At 38.5% G+C, this 18,744-nt stretch overlaps 1 pseudogene; it reads right to left on the bottom strand.

Moving 5' to 3' along the window:
* Positions 1-16,823: 16,823 nt before the first annotated feature.
* LOC138848351 (U6 spliceosomal RNA) lies at positions 16,824-16,891 on the bottom strand (annotated as a pseudogene).
* Positions 16,892-18,744: the final 1,853 nt, after the last annotated feature.

The following is an 18,744-nucleotide window of genomic DNA, read 5'->3' as shown; positions in this document are numbered from 1 at the left end:
GGCAAAGGTAATAGGCACTGGTCAAGAATTTAACAAGCCCATTAGGAAAACATTAAGGTTTCCTTACTTCCATGTAGACTCTGCCCTCTTATGGTGAACAGGGTCCTCTAAACCCACTTGTTGCACAAATGAAAACCCAAGCATTGTCTTCTCCCACAGATGGAGTCTGCTATTGGTTTTGATTTACATTTCCCTAATGGCTAGTGATATTGGGCATGTTCATCTATGTCTTGACCATTGAGATTTCTTCTTCTGAGAAACATCTGTTTTGATCCTTGCCCATTTCTTAGCTGTACATTTTGCTTCTTATTTGGAGATTTTCCCAGTTCTATATATGTATGTTCTGGCTATCAATCTTTTGTCATAATCAGAGTTTTCAATGTTTCCTGCCATTCTGTCCATTGTATGTTCACTCTGTTGATTACTTTGTTGTGAAGATGTATCTTAATATGATATGCTCAAATTTCTATATTTTATTTTTGTTACTTGTGCTTTTGGAATCTTACCCAAAACTGTTATCTATGCTTATGTTTTATAGTTTCTCATATGTTTACTTAGTTTCTGGTTTTATATTTAGACTTTTAATTCACCTTGAGTTGCTTTTACATAGTGTATGAGGTTTTGGGTATATTTTCAGGCTTCTACATATGGATAATCACTTTCCTTTAAACCATATGCTAAAGGGGTTCTTCTTTCTCCTGTTTGTTTTCTTTCCTTTGTTAAATAGGAGTTGCCTGTAGAAAAGTCGGTTTATTTCAGCTGCCTATACTTTTACATTGAACTATGAGTCTGTTTTCCAACAGTGCTAACACTGTTTCTATATTTTTAAGATTTATTTATTTATTGGAAAGGCCAGATGCTTCTTCCAAGTCTCTCATGTGGGTGCCAGCACCGTAGAACACGGTCCATCTTCCACCAATTTCCCAGGTGCATTAGTAGGGAGCTGGATTGGAAGTGGAGCACCTGGTCTCCTAGCAGCAACATATGGGATGCATGCACAGCAGGTCAAGGCTTTAATCCACTACACCACAGCACCAAACACTTCCTTATTTACTTCTGCTGTGATCTTTCATTATTCACTTTTTTCTACTGCCCTGCAACTTGACTCCTTCCTGTTTTTTTTCTGGGTCCTGGACGATGGTAGTAGGTGGCTTCTGGGATCTTTTTGTGTTAGTAGATACTTGGTAATCTAAAATCACAGTTTTTAGTTTCTATATTTCTCTGCTAATCACTAGGACCTTCTGGATGACAATAGAAAATGCTGGCAGAAATGAGGATATATTAATTTGCTAAGAAAATACCACAGAGAATATGATTTAAATCATGGAATTTTACTTCTCAGAGTTGTAGAGCTTGAAAATATCAGATCAAGGTGCTTAAATAGGCTCGATTTTTCCAGAAGCCTTTCTCCGATGTGACAGACACATCTACCATTTGATCTGCTTAAAAGCACTTTCTTCAGGTAGAGTCATGTTGCTGGTTAGCACTTCCGTGTTAGAGTTTTAGGGAGGCACATTTCAGTCCATAACAGCAAAAGGGGCCCTGTGGTCTACTTCAATGACAGCCATCTCTGCGGAGGACAGAAAGTTTGGAATCAGCGTTAGGATTTCTCACAGTATTACTGTCAGTGCTATCTCCATCAAATGTGCATTCATGTACACACAAATCTACCTGTACTCATAAACACATTCAACAGTGGAAATGCCTGATGGTTGTGTACGGGTAACATCAATATAATAATCCATAAGATGACCTATTAGCAGACATTAAAAAGAGAATTAGAAAGAATGACAACAAAATCTTCAGTTACCTATATTTATGTCTATATGTATGATATTCAGTATTTATAGTTGCTAAAAGATGAATACTGATGTGTGGGAATAAAAGCTAAACCTTACCTTGCAATATTGCAGCCTAGTCTACATGAAAGATGTCTTCCTAAAACCATTCACTGGGCCCACTCTGTGGCATAGTAGATTAAGCATCCACCTGCAGCACCAGCATCCCACATGGGCACCAGTTTGAGTCCCTGCTCCTGCACTTCCAATCCAGCTCTTTACTAATGGCCTAGGAAAGCAGTGCAATATGCCCTGAGTTCTTGGGCCCCTGCACCCATGTGAAAGACCTGGAGGAAGCTGCTGACTCCTGGCTTCTGGCACCTGGCTTCAGATCGGCCCAGCTCCAGCCATTCTGGCCATTTAGGGGTGAACCAGTCGATAGAAGACCTCTCTTTCTCTTCCTCTCTATATCTGTAACTCTGCCTCACAATAAAGAAATACATTTTTTAAAAACCTTTCACATGTTAAATTTCTTAATTGTTTTAAAGATTTATTTATTTATGTACAAGTTGAGTTACAGACAGAGAGGAGAGACAGAGAGAAAGAGAGAGGTCTTCCATCTGGTGTTCACTCCCTAATTGATTGCAACTTCCAGAGCTGTGCTGATCTGAAGCCAGGAGCCAGGAGCTAGTTCCCAGTCTCCCAGATGGGTACAGGGGCCCAAAGACTTGGGCCATCTTCTACTACTTTGCCAGGCCATAGCAGAGAGCAGGATCAGAAGTGGAGCAGCTGAGTATTGAACCGGCCCCCATATGGGATGCTGGCGCTTCAGACCAGGGTGTTAACCTGCTCCACCACAGCACCGGTCCAACATTTTAAATTTCTGATACTCTAAAGTAGTACAGGATTGCATTACATCTAGGAAAGATGCATTTAATAATTATAAATCTAGTGCATTTTAGCAGAAGTTTTAACAAATACTTCTGATTTTCTCAGCATTATATATAAATAAATGACATAATGAGTCATTGTCAGATTTTTAGCTTTTGACAGCCACTTATAATATTTCACAGCTTTTTGAAATGTATTGCTAGTGTGTTTTTCTCAACACATGCACTGGATTTTACCAGTTTAGTGCACATGGAGTTGCCTCTTATAGGATTTGCATTTTAATGGGTTTTCATGGCACATGTAATCAACATCTGCAAAGCCTCTAAAACACATAAATAATAACATGAATCAGGCTTTTTTCTTAAATATTAATTTATTTATTTGAAAGAGTTGCACAAATAGAGGAGAGGTAGAGAGAGAGAGACAGACAGACAGAGACAGAGAGGTCTTCCATCGGCTGGTTTACTCCCAGTTGGCCGCAATGACTGGTCTGTGTCAATCTGAAGCCAGGAGCTTCTTCAGGGTCTTTCACATGTGTGCAAGGCCCCAAGGACTTGGGCCACCTTCTAATGCTTTCCCAGGACATAGCAGAGAGCTGGTTCAGAAGTGGAGCAGCCGCGACTTGAACTGGCACCCATATGGCTTGCCAACACTGCAGGCAACAACTTTATCTGCTATGCCACAGCGCCAGCCCCACATTGCATCTTTTTAAGATGATATGGATTTAAGTTCATGAGAAATTATTAGCATAGTGGGAACTGATAGATATGCATGAAGCAGGATGGACTTGTTAGGAATGGTGATGTTAATTTTCTTATAAAATAAATAAATAAGAAATTAAATATGGTCAGACATAAATGAAGACTAAATTTTATTAGTGGTAATCCAGAAAACACTGATCTCAGGTCTTTTTCTTCCAGTGTTAAGTTTATATTTTTAAATGCATATTAAGTGAACAAATTTCATGTAATTTATATATACAGATTGAAGAGCAAACTGATAACATCCTATCCTATCTTCCCTTGTTCTCATATTTCCAACTCCCTCCTTCTTGTTTTATTTTCTTTTAATTTTGACAGCTGCATGCTTTGATTTTATTTTAGAATCACAAGCTTTAACCCTCTACAAAATAAAGAATTCAGCAAGTAGTAGCAGAAATATCAATGAGTATATGTTGTGTACTCTATCAAAGAGTACAGAAAAGTGCAATGAACAATATTCAAATCTCAAAATGTCAATTTAACTCATATGCTGCTTTTTGTTGTCTATATATTAATTACCACCAGTCAGAGAAAACATATGGTATTTGTCTTTTGGGGACTGGCTTCTTTCATGAAGCATACTTGTTTCCAGTTCATCCATTTAGTTACAGAAGATGGGATTTCATTCTCAATTATGGTTGAATAGTATTTTACACTGTATATATAGCTCATATTTTTGTTCCAGTCACCAGTTGATGGACATCTGGGTTGATTCCATGTTAGCTATTGTGAATTGAGCTGTAATAAACATGAGGGTACAGATAACTCATGCCTGTGCATATTCTATTTCATTTCATGCGGATAAATTCCCAGTAGTCAGATGGCAGGATCACATGGTATGTTTGTTTTCAGATTTCTGAGGAACTTTGATACTGCCTTCCATAATGGTTGCACTAGCTTCATTCCCACCAACAGTGGATTAGGGTACCTTTTTCTCTCCCTCTCCACCAGCCTTTATTGTTTGTTGACCTTTTCAAAAGAATTATTTATTTGAAAGATTGAGTTACAGAGATGGAGAGGCAGAGGCAGAGAGACAGAAGTATTTTATCTGCTTGTTTATGCTCCATATGGCCCAACAGGTAGTGCTGGTCCAATCGGAAGCCAGAGTCAGGAGCATCTCCCTGGTCACCCATGCGGGTGCAGGGACCCAGGCACTTGGGCCATCCTCCACTGCCCTCCCAGTCCAGTGCAGAAAGCTGGACTGGAATAGCAGCAACCGGGACCAGAACTGGCACCCATATGGGATGCCGTCTCCACGGGTGGAGGATCAACCCAGTGTGCTATGGCACTGGCCCCCATCAGGGATATTTTTCTATAGTACTCTCTCTCCACTGTATCTTTTTCTAGTTGAAGAATTAAGGTGATGCAGGATTAATAGAAGGAGTTTGAGAGGATTGTCTCTCTTTCAATTGTGTTGAATAGTTTGAGAAGCATTAGTTCTTTAAAAGTCCTGTAGAATTCAATAGTGAGGCTGTCTGATCCTGGACTTTTGCTTGTTGGGAGGGTCTTTATTACTCATCCAATCTCTGTCTTGGTTTTTGATTTGTTTAGCTTTTCTATGTGTCTTCATGACTCAATTTTGGTATATTGTGTATGTCCAGGAATCTGTTGATTTTTACTCTAGGATTTCCAATTTGTTAGCAGTCACAACAGATGCCCACATCCTATATTGCAGTGCTAATCTGAGTTTTGGGTACTACACTTCCAAATCAGCTTCATGTTAATATCCCTGGGAAGCAATGTATAATAGCTCAAATTCTTTCATTCCTGTCGTCAAATTGGAGAACTGTAACCTCAATGGGGACTTGAGAACCTGGTCTTGCACAGTGGTAGCCATATAGAAAGTGAACCAGCAGATGGGAGATCTCTCTGCTTCTCTTTCCTTCTCTCTTTGTCTCTGTGTGTCTCTGCCTTTTTTATCATATTAAAATATTTAATTACTTACTTGAAAGAGTTACAGAGAGAGGGAGAGACAGAAATCTTCCACCACCTAATTCATTTTTGAGATGACTTTAATAGCCAGAGTGTGGCCAGGTTGAAGCCAGGAGCTTTCCCTCCGATGTGCATGGCAGCAAGGAGCTTTTCCTGCAATGTGCGTGGCAGCATCCCAGGCACTTGGGCCATCTTTCCCTGCTTTTTCAGTCCATTGGTAAGGAGCTGGATCAGAAATGGAATAGCTGGTACTTAAACTGGTGCACATACAGGATGCCAATGTAACAGATAGCAGCTTTGTCCACTGCACCACAACCACCAGCTCCTCTATCTGCCTTTCCAATAAATAAATCTTTTGAAAAAGAACTGAAGGTAGTAAAAGTCATCATGACTGAGCAATGGCAAATTTATTGAAGTGATCTATTTTCTTAAAGATCCTTTTATGAATTTGAAAGGCAGCACTAGATGGAGAGAATGGGAGAGATTGATCTTCCTCCTGGTTTGTTCACTCCTCAAATGGCTGCAATGACTGCGGCTAGGCCAGACTGATATCAGGAGCCAGGGGCTTCTTCCAGGTCTCTCACAAGGGTGCAGGAGCCCCAATATTTGAGTCACCCTGTGCTGCTTTTCCAGACACATTAGCAGAGAACTGGATCCGTTTGGAGCATTAATGTCTATGATACTCTCCTTGCAGTTGAAGGATTTAGAATCCATTTTGATTATGGGTGGGCCAAGTACAATGTCTTCCAATTGTCCAAGGTTTGGATTAGATGGGTTCTGAGAAATTTTGTTAAAATAGTTATTAATCTTGTTTAGACAAGGTCATAGTCAAAGTGGAGGTTCTCTCCTCCCTTCAGAGAAAGGTACCTCCTTCTTTGATGACCTGTTCTGTCCACTGGGATCTCACTCGCAGAGATCTTTTGCCAGAGTGTCTTGGCTTTCCATGCCTGAAATACTCTCATGAGCTTTTCAGCCAGCTCCGAATGCCTTTAGGGCTGATTCTGAGGCCAGAGTGCTATTTAGGACATCTGCCATTCTATGAGTCTGCTGAGTATCTCACTTCCCATGTTGGATCACTCTCCCCTTTATTTACTCCATCGGTTAGCGTTAGCAGGTACTAGACTTGTCTATGTGCTCCCTTTGACTCCCAGTCCCTCCACCATGACCAACTGTGAACTGAAACTGATCACCTGGAACAGTGAGATGGCATTGGTACATGCCACCTCAATGGGATTGAATTGGAATCCCCTGGTATGCTTCCAACTCCACCACTTGGGGCAAGTCAGCCTGAGCATGTCCCAAATTATACATCTCTTCCCTCTCCCATTCCCACCACCATGTTCAACAGGGATCACATTTCAGTTAATTTTCAACACTTAAGAATAACTGTGCATCAATTACAGATCTAAACCAGTCATATTAAGTAGAACAGATAAAAAAAACTACTAAGAGGGATAATGTATTAAGTTGTTCATTAACAGTCAGGGCTATGCTGATCAAGCCACCGTTTCCCATAGTGTCCACCTCACTCCAACAGGTTTCCCTCTTGGTGTTCAGTCAGTCGTCACTGATCAGGGAGAACATATGGTATTTGTCCCTTTGGGACTGGCTTATTTCACTCAGCATGATGTGTTCCAGATTCCTCCATTTTGTTGCAAATGACTGGATTTCGTTGTTTCTTACTGCGGTATAGTATTCTAAAGAGTACATATCCCATAATTTCTTTATCCAGTCTATCGTTGATGGGCATTTAGGTTGGTTCCAGGTCTTAGCTATTGTGAATTGTGCTGCAATAAACATTAGGGTGCAGACCTCTTTTTTGTTTGCCAATTTAAATTCCTTTGGGTAAATTCCAAGGAGTGGGATGGCTGGGTCGAACCGTAGGGTTATCTACGACCTTGTCTAAACAAGATAAGAGTCGGAGAACTCAGAGGGCTTCCATAGCCTTGGAAACTCATGACTGGAGCATAGGGAGATTACTGATGCCATAGACAGGAGTGTCAATTGGTAAAGTCAACAACAGGAGTCACTGTGCACTTACTCCTCATGTAGGATCTCTATCCTTAATGTGCTGTACATTGAGATTTAATGCTATAACGAGTACTCAAACAATATATTTCACTTTGTGTTTCTATGGGGGTGCAAACTGTTGAAATCCTTACTTAATGCATACTAAACTGATCCTCTGTTAAAAAAAAAAAAGAAATTATCAATTCCCAACTTGACTCTCACTGGGATTAAACATGACAATAGGTCTGCTCTGATTTCATCATCATTTTAAAAAAAAATCATCTATTATTTTTCACTTTATGTTTCTGTGTGGGAGCAAACTGTTGAAATCCATACTTGATGTATACTAAGCTGATCTTCTGTATATTAAGATAATCAAAAATGAATCTTGATGTGAATGGAAGGGGAGAGGGAGTGGGAAAGGGGAGGGTTGTGGGTGGGAGGGACGGTATGGGGGGGAAGCCATTGTAATCCATAAGTCGTACTTTGTAAATTTATATGCATTAAATAAAAATTAAAAAAAAATAGTTATTAATCATAACTCTCAGTTTAAGCTTTTCTTACCAAATTTTCATGTTTGCTGATGTTTATATCTATGGGAAAATTGGGTCTCTGGATTGCAACCAATGAAAGCATCCAGACTAACAGTAATAAGGTCAACAGTCAGCAGAATGATGTCCAGCTGAACTGAAATAGCTTTTCTTATTTGGTAGAGGGGTTACCTCCTGCATTATGCTGACATACTGACATAGACAGTAGATATTGGAGCCTGTCCCTTCTGCCAAATGGAGAATACCATATTTTGGTCCATCATATATATATTTATATATTATAATATATATTATATATTATACTATATATTTCTATACATAATATAGAATTGCATATAATTATTATAAATATATAATTGTATATATTATATATGAATTTGTTATTTATATATAAATAATTATTTCTGATCCAGCTCCTTACCAATGGATTGAAAAAGCAGTGAAAGATGCTCCAAGTACCTGGGTTCCTGGGACACACATCAGAGGAAAAGCTCCTGGTTTCAACCTGGCCACACTCTGGCTATTGAAGTCATCTCAATAATATATATATATATATATAAAATACATATAATAAATTATATAATATTATCTGTTTATAATTATATATTATATAATATATTGTATGATAAATTATAATATATTTTATATATGAATATATTTATATACATAAATATATAAATAAATGTAAATATATATATAAGGAATTTATTTATGTAGTTGACAGGTTTACTTACAGAGAGTGAGAAGAAGAGACACAGAAAGGTCTTCCATATGCTCATTTACTCCCCTAATGACTGCAATGTCTGCAGCTGGGCCAATCTGAGCTAGGAGCTTCCAGGTCTCCCATATTTTGGCAGGGACCAAAGCACTTGGAACAGCTTCTACTGCTTTCCCAGGCTATTGCAGAGAGCTGGCTGGGAAAAGGAGAAATGGGGACTAGAACTGGTGCTCATATGGGGTGCCAGCATTGCAGGTAAAGGATTACACCACTGCACCACAGTGCTGGCCCCAGTCTATCCTTTATTAAGGAGATCTCAGTAATCATGTTCAGGTATTGCTGTCCTATATTCATGGCCAAAGTCCTAGCAGGCAACATGGTTTGGAGAATCATAAGCACAAGGTGTGTAGGAGACTTCATTTCTCATACAGCACAGTTAATAACAAGGTTCCAAGAGGGGAAATTACTTGCATCATAGTCTTTGAGAACTAATGGACATCACAGGTGATCTAAAGAATTTAGAAGGTTTGTGAGCCCCTAGAGTGAAAAAGTCACTGGGAGCACAAGGACAGTGCCTAGAGTTTATTTTGATGGATTTTAGCCCCTTTCATTGGAGGGAGGCCCGAAGAAGCTGGACTGATTAGTAAACCTCAGAAGTGTCTTTTCAAGGTGAAGGCAAACTGAGACTGAGGGGTTTTTGGAAAAACGTTGAACAAAAGACATTTCCCACACGTGGTTAAGACACATCATTTATCTACTGATTTTCATCAGATCTGTTAACATTAGGTATAAGGTACAGTGGACATGGTGGATGGCATATAGCAATATGATTTTAGTAATATATCATGAGGTGCTTTTTTTAAATGGATTTAGCAGGTAAAATTGGGCTACCTAATGGGATGTAGCTGGAATAATCACCTTTTTGTTAAATAAATCTGAGGTAATAAATGTTAGTGTATGAAGACATTGAGTTTTCTTTTATTGGGCCTTCTTGGTTATTTTAATCTGGGATCTGCGAATTCTCATTTTCTTTATTTTATTCCTCATCATGTCGGACCAACTCTGCTGCTTTGGGGATTTTTTTAGTACATCTGACATTTGGAAATTTAGAAAATAGTATAGTTAAAATGAGATGTACCAAGTAAAGTATTTATTTTTATTCTGATACATATTTTGGAATTCTTCTAAAATTCCTATTGAGTATCCTTGTTAAATTTAGTTGCATCCCAGGTTAAGACTTATTGGAGGCAGGCTCCATGGCTCAATAAGCTAATCCTCCACCTGCGGTGCAGGCACACCAAGTTCTAGTCCTGCTGGGAGAGCCAGATTCTGTCCCAGTTGCTCCACTTCCAGTCCAGCTCTCTGCTATGGCCCAGGAGTGCAATGGAGGATGGCCAAAGTGCTTGGGCCCCGTACCTGCATGGGAGACCAGCAGGAAGCACTTGGCTCCTGGCTTTGGATCAGCGCCATGTGCCAGCTGCAGCACACTGGCGGCAGCGGTCACTAGGGGGTAAACCAACAGAAAAAGGAAGACCTTTCTCTCTGTCTCTCTCACTGTCCACTCTGCCTGTCAAAATAAAAAATAATTTTTATAAAAAGACTTATTGGAGCCACTTTAGTGATTACACCCATGAAACTTTGTTAATAAATGCAAATAGAACCTGGGAAAATTGATGTATATCTTATGCTGTAGAGACTTAAGATTGAACATCTTTTTTTAATCTTTTTTAATTATATAATTTAAAAACAAATTTTAGATTTTTTTTTTTACTTTACTAAGTCACAGCTCTGGCCCCATTAATATGACTTAACAATGTTTTTTCCTCTCAGAATTATCTCTATTGTTTCAGTTAACTGCATGCCTTTTCTTTACATTCAGATTCCCTCAGCTGTCAAAGCTTATTCATCTTAATTCTGTTGTTCCTATTTCCCTCCCTTTTATTCTGTCCCTAGGCTAATTGAGATCATGATTCTCCATTCCTTCTGTGTGGTGTCACAGTAGGCTTGAAGTGTTCTTTTTCTCTTCTGATTTCTAAAGAAAGAAATTATGTATTCCCCCAGTTTAGATATTTTAATAATGCACTCTAAAACAAAGGTTAAATGTTCTTAATTTGACAAGAATTTTCGGGGCCAGTGGTGTGGCATAGTGGGTAGAGCCACCACTTGCAGTGCTGGCAGCTCATATGGATCCAGATCTCTGCTATAGCCTGGGAAAGCAGTAGAAGATGGCCCAAGTCCTGGGCCCCTGCACCCATGTGGGATACCTGGAAGAAGCTCCTTGCTCCTGGCTTTGGATTGGCACAACTCTGGCCATTGCAGCCAACTGGGGAGAGAACCAGTGGATGGAAGACCCCTCTCTCTTCTCTACCTCTCTCTGTGCAACTCTGACTTTCAAATAAATAAATAAATCTTTAAAAAAAGATTTTTTTCTAATTTTAGATTTGTTCTACTTCATTGCCACTTCAGGGTGTGTGTAAGGAGTGCATATCCAGTTTTTCTATTTTGGAATTTGGGGATTTTGTATTAGCTCTGCTGTGTATTCATTTTTCTTGAGCATTGGTGATATCTTCTCCTTAGTTGTATTAAGAGAGAGAGCAATAGCCCTCATGTCTTTTTAGGTAAGTAAGACATATTAAAAACAGAGCATTCAGTATACATTCATAGTATTTTGACTTGTTCAATTGATTTTCCTGACCTCCCTTGGATATTCTTGGTCTTTGCTGTACAACTTTCTATACTCATTAATTCTTTGATATTCCCAAATCCAGAAAATGAATGACTCAACAGCTGTGTTCCTGTATTTGCTGGGACTCAGGGTAAGAAGCAAAGTGGAGGTGTTCAGGAATCTAAAGTTACATGCTACATAGGAAAGCACATCATTTCCTATACAAAGTGACTGGGAAATCCAGAATCTTTTGCACACATATTGGATCCTGAATTATTACTGGACTATTCAGTAAGATTTTAATGTATTTATTTTCTGTGTGTGTGTTTGTATTTCTAAATAAACTCTGCTGGGCTACTTAACATTAACATGTATTGCAGAATTCTTTCATCAGTTTTTACTTTTAAAAAGTTTCTCTTTCAGTTTTATGGGAGAGGGTAGAAGTTTCCTGCTATGTAACTGAAAGTTCATTCATTCATTAAAGTTAAAAATATTTGTTGCAAATTGGTAGAATACTATTAATTCTCATGTGATTTACATGAAACTAAATACATTCTCTATTTTGTTTTGCTTAAAATTTCTGCATGTGTGGACTTCTTTTTTCCTTCTTGCCCCAAATCCCTTTGTGTATTGGGATGGCAAATGGGTTTTACACTGGAGAAAACATGTTATTTTGGCAAAGAAGTACTTAGCCTTCCTGCTTCAAGTATTCAAATATTGCATTGGAAATCAGTATATTTGTTTACTGTACAAATGTCCTTCATACAATTTTGTAATCTTCTGGGATGGGAGAGGAAACAGGAAATAGGAGGATTATGGGTGGGAGGGATGTTTTGGGGGAGGGGAAGCCACTGTAATCCAAAAGCTGTACTTTGGAAATTTATATTTATTAAAAAAATTAAACAATTTTGTAATCTTCATCTTCCTTTTTATTTCATCCTTTTTAAAAAAAGATTCATTTATTTTACTTGAAAATCAGAGTTACACAGAGAAGGAGAGAGAGAGAGAGAGAGCAGTCTTCCAACCGCTGGTTCACTCCCCATTTGGCCACAATGGCTGGAGCTCTGCCAATCCAAAGCCAGGAGCCAGCAGCTTCTTTTGGGTCTCCTATGCAGGTGCAGGAGCCCAAGGGCCTGGGCCATCCTCTACTGCTGGATAGTAAGTCTTACTTGCCTAAAAAGATGGATAGTAATTTGAGTAGCCAGGACTTGAACTGGCACCCAATTGGAATGTCAGCACTGCAAGCCACAGCTCTACTTGCTACTCCACAGCATCGGCCCCCTAAATTCTTATGAGTATTGCTACACGATTGGAATTTATAATTGATAATGCTGAACAATTGAAACTGTCTTATTTACAATTGTAGGACTGGATATGGCAGTTCTACTTGAAGTAAAGTATGTAGCCTGCTTATTGTATGATTTTCGGAAAAGCATGTATTTATATATAACAGCAGATCTGTTAATCATTTAAAAGTGAATTGTCATGATTACCCAGATGTAAAGAATGCAATATGTGCTAATGAGTTAGCAGTCACAGACATTTAGAATTAGAGGGATTTTAGAACTTTTTCAATACTGCAGTTTTTATGAAAAACTAATAATTTTTTTTATTTGACAGGTAGAGTTACATACAGTGAGAAATCAGAAAGGTCTTCCTTCCATTGGTTCAGTCCCCAGATGGCTGCCACAGTTGGAGCTGTGCCCATCCAAAGCCAGGAGTCAGGTGCTTTCTCCTGGTCTCCCATCCGGGTGCAGGGCCCAAGCACTTGGGCCATCCTCTACTGCCTTCCCGGGCCATAGCAGAAAGCTGGACTAAAAGAGGAGCAACCAGGACTAGAACACTTTGCCCATAAGGGATACCAGCACCACAGGTGGAGAATTAACCAAGTGAGCCACGGCGCTGGCCCCCGATAAATTTACTCTTAACAAAATATCAAAATATCTTATTTAGTATAAAGTTAGTAGTGAAAAGAGACTACCTTGTTGAACACAGAAATTTGAGATTATATTTCTTGGTATTAATTTGCATCTTAAGGCTTATTGCCTAGTTTATTTCAATATTTCAATCTAATATTCCTAATAATATCTTGTACTTAGTGGTTCACTGTGTGCCAGACAATATTCTTTTGATTTTTTAAAAGATTTATTTATTTATTTATTTGGAAGTCAGAGTTACACAGATAGTGAACAAGAGGAAGAGAGAGAGAGAGAGAGGTCCTCCATCTGCTGGTTCACTCCCCAGATGGCCTAAAAGGTCAGAGATATGCCAATCTGAAACCAGGAGCCAGGACCTCTTCAGGGTCTCCCATGCAGATTCAGGGGCCCAAGGACTTGGGCCAACTTCCTACTGCTCTCCCAGGCTATAGCAGACAGCTGAATGGAAAATGGAGCAGCCTGGACTTGAACCGGCCTCCATATGGGATGCCCCCACTGCATGCAGTGGCTTTACTAGCTACACCACAGCACTGGCCTCAAGACAATGCTCTAAAATGATGCATTAATTATTCCCAAATATTGAAAAGTGGCATGGTACACATTTGAATGTGTTGTTTTGTACTAGTTGTAGAAACAGTTTAAAATATATTTATATTTAAAAATGTAAGCTTTGATCTAAAGGTTTACTTTCCCTTAAGGTGCCTGTTTGGAAACTGAGAGATCATTGAAGTCTCAAGATAGAGTACAACTGATCTTATCCAAGCCTCCTTTATCACATGAGGATGCTAAATGCCAAGCCCAGAGAAGTAAAGTGAATTGTTCAAGGTCACATAGGTAAGTTGTGGCAGGGATAATTCTGTATTAGCATTAGGTATCCTGATACATAGGCCACTGTTCTGTCAATTTTGTACTCCTTCTGGAGTTAAAGATTCTAAGTTGTGGAAAATTGAATTTGGAAATTTAGTGGTTGCTATGTTGTTATGGTGAGAAATTTCTGTGTATAGCTATGAGTTGCTTAAATTTTATTCAATATATTTTTCTAGTATGTTTGCTATTTATTTGAAATGTATAACAAGTAGCTTCATCTATTTGCCAAAAGAATTTTTAAAGATTTATTTATATTATTTGAAAGTCAGAATTACACAGAGAGAGAAGGACAGGCAGAGAGAGTGGTCTTCCATTCACTGGTTCACTCCACAGTTGGCCTCCATGGCTGGAGCTGTGCTGACTGGAAGGCAGGAGCCAGGAGCCTCTTCCTGGTCTCCTATGCAGGTGCAGGGGCCCAAGGACTTGCACCATTTTATAGTGTTTCCCAGGCCATAGCAGAGAGCTGGATAGGAAGTGGAGCAGCCAGGTCTTGAACTGATGCCCCTATGGAATACCAGCACTGCAGGTGGCAGCCTCACCCACTATGCCACAGTGCCAGCCCTTGCCAAAAGAATTTATAGAAGCTATTCCATATATACACTTAACAATTATTTAGTTACTTGACATGAACTATCCCTGCATATTTGAAAATTTTGAATGGTATCACTTGGGTTTTAAGAATGTTATATTTTAGGTCTCTTAATATTTTTAGTGATGATGTTTTAAAGGCCCTTTCTGTTTTATGAAAAATGATAAGGATTTTGTTTTACAATGGCCATAGTATTACTACTTAAAGCAATAGATTAAATAAAACTTTTAAACAAAGTCATTTAATACTGAATTCTAACACACTGGTATATTTTAAAGTGAGAAGCCAGATTTCTTTCAGATATTCTAAAGAAGAATGATAATCAAAATTGAAGACATCTACAGTTTTTAATCACTTGTTTTAAATATTGGTCATAATGGTCCAATTTTGAGTTTAATTTTAATTAGCTTTTAAATGATTCAATATGTTTTATAGAAAAAATTCGGAGAACATAATTATATACTCAACCTCCCTCCCTTCTTTTTCCTTCTTTGTCATTTTTTTTAGCTTATGAAATGACATTTTCAGTTTACATTACATTAAAAAGGGTTCTTGAATCAAGGGACAAGTTTAACAGGCAAAAAGCAAAAAGATCGTAATTTAGAGGGAATATAGACAATGGCTCTAAACAATATTTGAATATCACATCTAAACAATATTTGAATAAATTGATAAATATTTTAATTTCTCCTACTAAAATGCTCAAAGTCTTTAATTATTTATCAAATATTAGTGCAAAATTATGGATTTAAATGATCCCAAAAAGTGATGAATTTTTGTGTAATAAAGTCCAATTTTTGTCAAGGCTTTTTGAAAGTCTCACAGAAAACTTATGTTTGTGAATGGGAAGAATAATACCAAAATATCCATACTACCAAAAGCAATTTGCAAATTCAATGTAATCCCAATCAACATACCAACGATGTTCTCAGAGCTAGAAAAAATGATGCTAAAATTCACATAGAAACATGAGAGATGCTTAACATCTAAAGCAATATTATAAAGCAAAAAAAAGCTGGAGACATCACACCATATTTTAAGACATATTACAGGGGTCAGCACTATGACAAAGCAGGTAAAGTCACCGTCTGCAGTGCCGGCATCTCATATGGGTGCCAGTATGTTTCCCAGCTGCTCCACTTCTTATACCCCTCTCTGGTATAGCCTGAGAAAAAAGTAGAAAATGGCCAAAGTCTTTGGGCCCCTACACCTGCATAGAGACCTGGAAGAAGCTCCTGACACTTGGATTCAGATCAACAGAGCTCCGGCCATTGTGACCATTTGGGGAGTAAACCAGTGGATGGAAGACCTCTCTCTCTCTCTGCCTCTACCTCTCTGTAACTCTGCCTTTCAAATAAATATACTGCAAAAAAAAAAGAAGAAGTGTTAGCACTGATATAATAACAGACACATAGTTCAATGGAAAAGACTTGGTAGCATAGAAATAAACCCAAATTTCTACCAGCAACTCATATTTAACAAAGGAACTAAAATGAACTGGAGAAAGAAGAATCTCTTTCACAAGTGGTGCAGAGGAACTTGATTATCCATATGTAGAAGCCTGAAAAGAGACTCCAGCATCTCTTACACTATGTGAAAGTGAACTCACAGTGAATTAAAATGTAATCATAAGACCCAAACCCAAGTAAACATAGGGAAACTCTAAATATTGTCAACACACAATAGCTTTTGGGTAAGATTCCAATAGCAATAGTCACAAAAATAAAAACAGAGACATTTGAGTATATCCAACTAAGATACTTCTTCACAACAAAGTAAACATCAGAGTGTAGATACAATGAACAGATGGCAGGAAAAATTAAAACTCTGAATGTTTACAGATTTCCAGAACATTTACATGAATTGGAAAAACTCCAAAAAATACAGTGAAGAAACAGGCAAGGATCTGAATAGACATTTCTCAGAAGAAATGTACATGGTCAAAACATGTGAATATGCCCGATGTCACTAGCCATTATGTAAATATAAATCAGAACACCATATCAGTCTCCAACACCTGTGGGAGAATACAACACTCAGGTGTTTGTGTGTGCAGCAAGTGGGTTTAGAGGACCCTGTTCACCTCTGGAGAGCAGAGCCTACAGGGAGGTAAAGAAACCTTACTGCGCAGGGGCATGCTAATCTTCTCTGTATCATTCCAATTTTAGTATATGTGCTGCCGAAGCGAGCACATGTGCTGCCGAAGCGAGAAAGAGATGAAAAGAATTTATCTCAGCTAGCCACTAATATTCAAGAAACAAGGTCTTCAGGAAAGCCAACTCAACTGACATTTTCATGTCATTGTTAAATAAAGGAAAAATTATCTAGGTTCAGCAATACGTAGTTTATAAGAGAAAGACTACAGAGTAATTTCCTTGGCATAGAAATAACTTTGTTTTTTTTTTTTGTTTTGTTTTGTTTTTTTTTTTTTTGTTTTTTTTTTTTTGTTTTTTTTATCCATGAGGGCTTGCTATCACCACCACACACCCACATCCCATATACAAATGCCTGGCTTGAGTGGTAGCTTCTCTGCTTTGAGGCAAGTTTCTGCTAGTGTGCACCCTGGGAGGAGACGGAGGATGGCAGAAGTGCTTGGGTCCCTGCACCCAAATGGGACATCCAGAATGAATTCCCAGTTCCTGGTTTTGGCTTGGTCAAGCTTTGGCTATTGCAAGTGTCTGGGGAGTGAAGCAGTGGTTCCCTCTTCCTGTCACTCTGCCTTTCAAATCAATAACTGTTGTTGGTAATGACTAATAATGATATTCACTGATTGTCAAATTTTGAATCTATTAATTATAGACAATTTCTCTTTGTATTTTTAAACTTTCATAATGTTCTGTAGCCAATTTCATCACTAGAAATAAAAACTTTTCCTCAAAAAAAAAAAAAAAAAAGAAACCTTACTGCTTTCCTAATGTGCTTATTAAGTTCTTGACCAGCGCCTGTTAGTCTTGCCACAAACTTTCTAGTCTTACTACTTTCCTTCTTCTTCTTCTTCTTCTCTGTGACTTGTAAAATAGTATACATTCTATATACTGTGGATACTTTTGATTTATTTTATTCCTTCGGTCTCCTATGAAGTTCCTCCACAAAAGCACAGCCCTCAAAATATTCATTCATTTATGCAGTCTGCAGATTTCATGAGCTACTAAATTCCAAGTAGTATGTTAAAGGCAAGATCTGGGCCTAAGAGAAAAGTGGTCTAAATTCTGTGCCTAGAAGAGGATTTGGGACATAGTAGAACTTCAGTGAAGTGCTATGTGAATGACATGCACTCATTAAATGAGTAATCTAAAGCATACACTTCATTTAAGCAACACAGCAGCCCTACTCACCTCAGGTAGAGCAATTGAGAGGAATAATGTGAACAAAAATAAGACATCAATAAGTTGAATAATAACAGAGAAAAAACAAAATGAGATAGATGCCAACATTACTGAGCTATTTTTGAGGAATTAAATTGATAGAGGGGCTGGCATTGTGGCCAAGTGGGGAAAGCTGCAATCTGTGAGGCCAGCATAACATCTGAGTTCCACTTTGAGTTTAGGAATCTCCACTTCCAATTTAGCTCACTGCTAAACACCTGGGAAACCAGCAGAAGATGGACGAAGGACTCAGGTCCTTGCCACTCATGTGGGAGACTTGGATGAAGCTCCTGACTCCAGCATGCCCCAGGCTCAACTGTTGAAACTCTCTGGGGTGTGAGCCAGCAGATGAAAGCTATCTATGTCTTTCCCTCTCTCTCTAAATCCACCTTTCAAATAATAAAGATTTAATAAACAAATTAACTGATTTCAAAATACACAAAAACATGAACAATACTATATCATTTTTATGCCAAACTGATAAAAAATAACAAATGCTAGAGAGCACATGGGAAAAGAAAACCACCATATATGGTAGGTGAAAACACAAGTTAGTACAGATGTTATGCAGAACAGTATGGTCATTCCTTAAAAAGGATAAAAATTGGGGCTGGCGCTGTTGTGCAGTGAGTTAAAGCCCTGGCCTGAAGGGCCAGCATCCCATTTGGGTGCCAGTTCTA

Source organism: Oryctolagus cuniculus, unplaced genomic scaffold (genome assembly GCF_964237555.1).
Source record: "Oryctolagus cuniculus unplaced genomic scaffold, mOryCun1.1 SCAFFOLD_151, whole genome shotgun sequence".
In the NCBI taxonomy this organism is placed as follows: domain Eukaryota; kingdom Metazoa; phylum Chordata; class Mammalia; order Lagomorpha; family Leporidae; genus Oryctolagus; species Oryctolagus cuniculus.
Note: the sequence above shows the minus strand (reverse complement) of the source record. Positions and strands in the feature narration are given on the sequence as shown.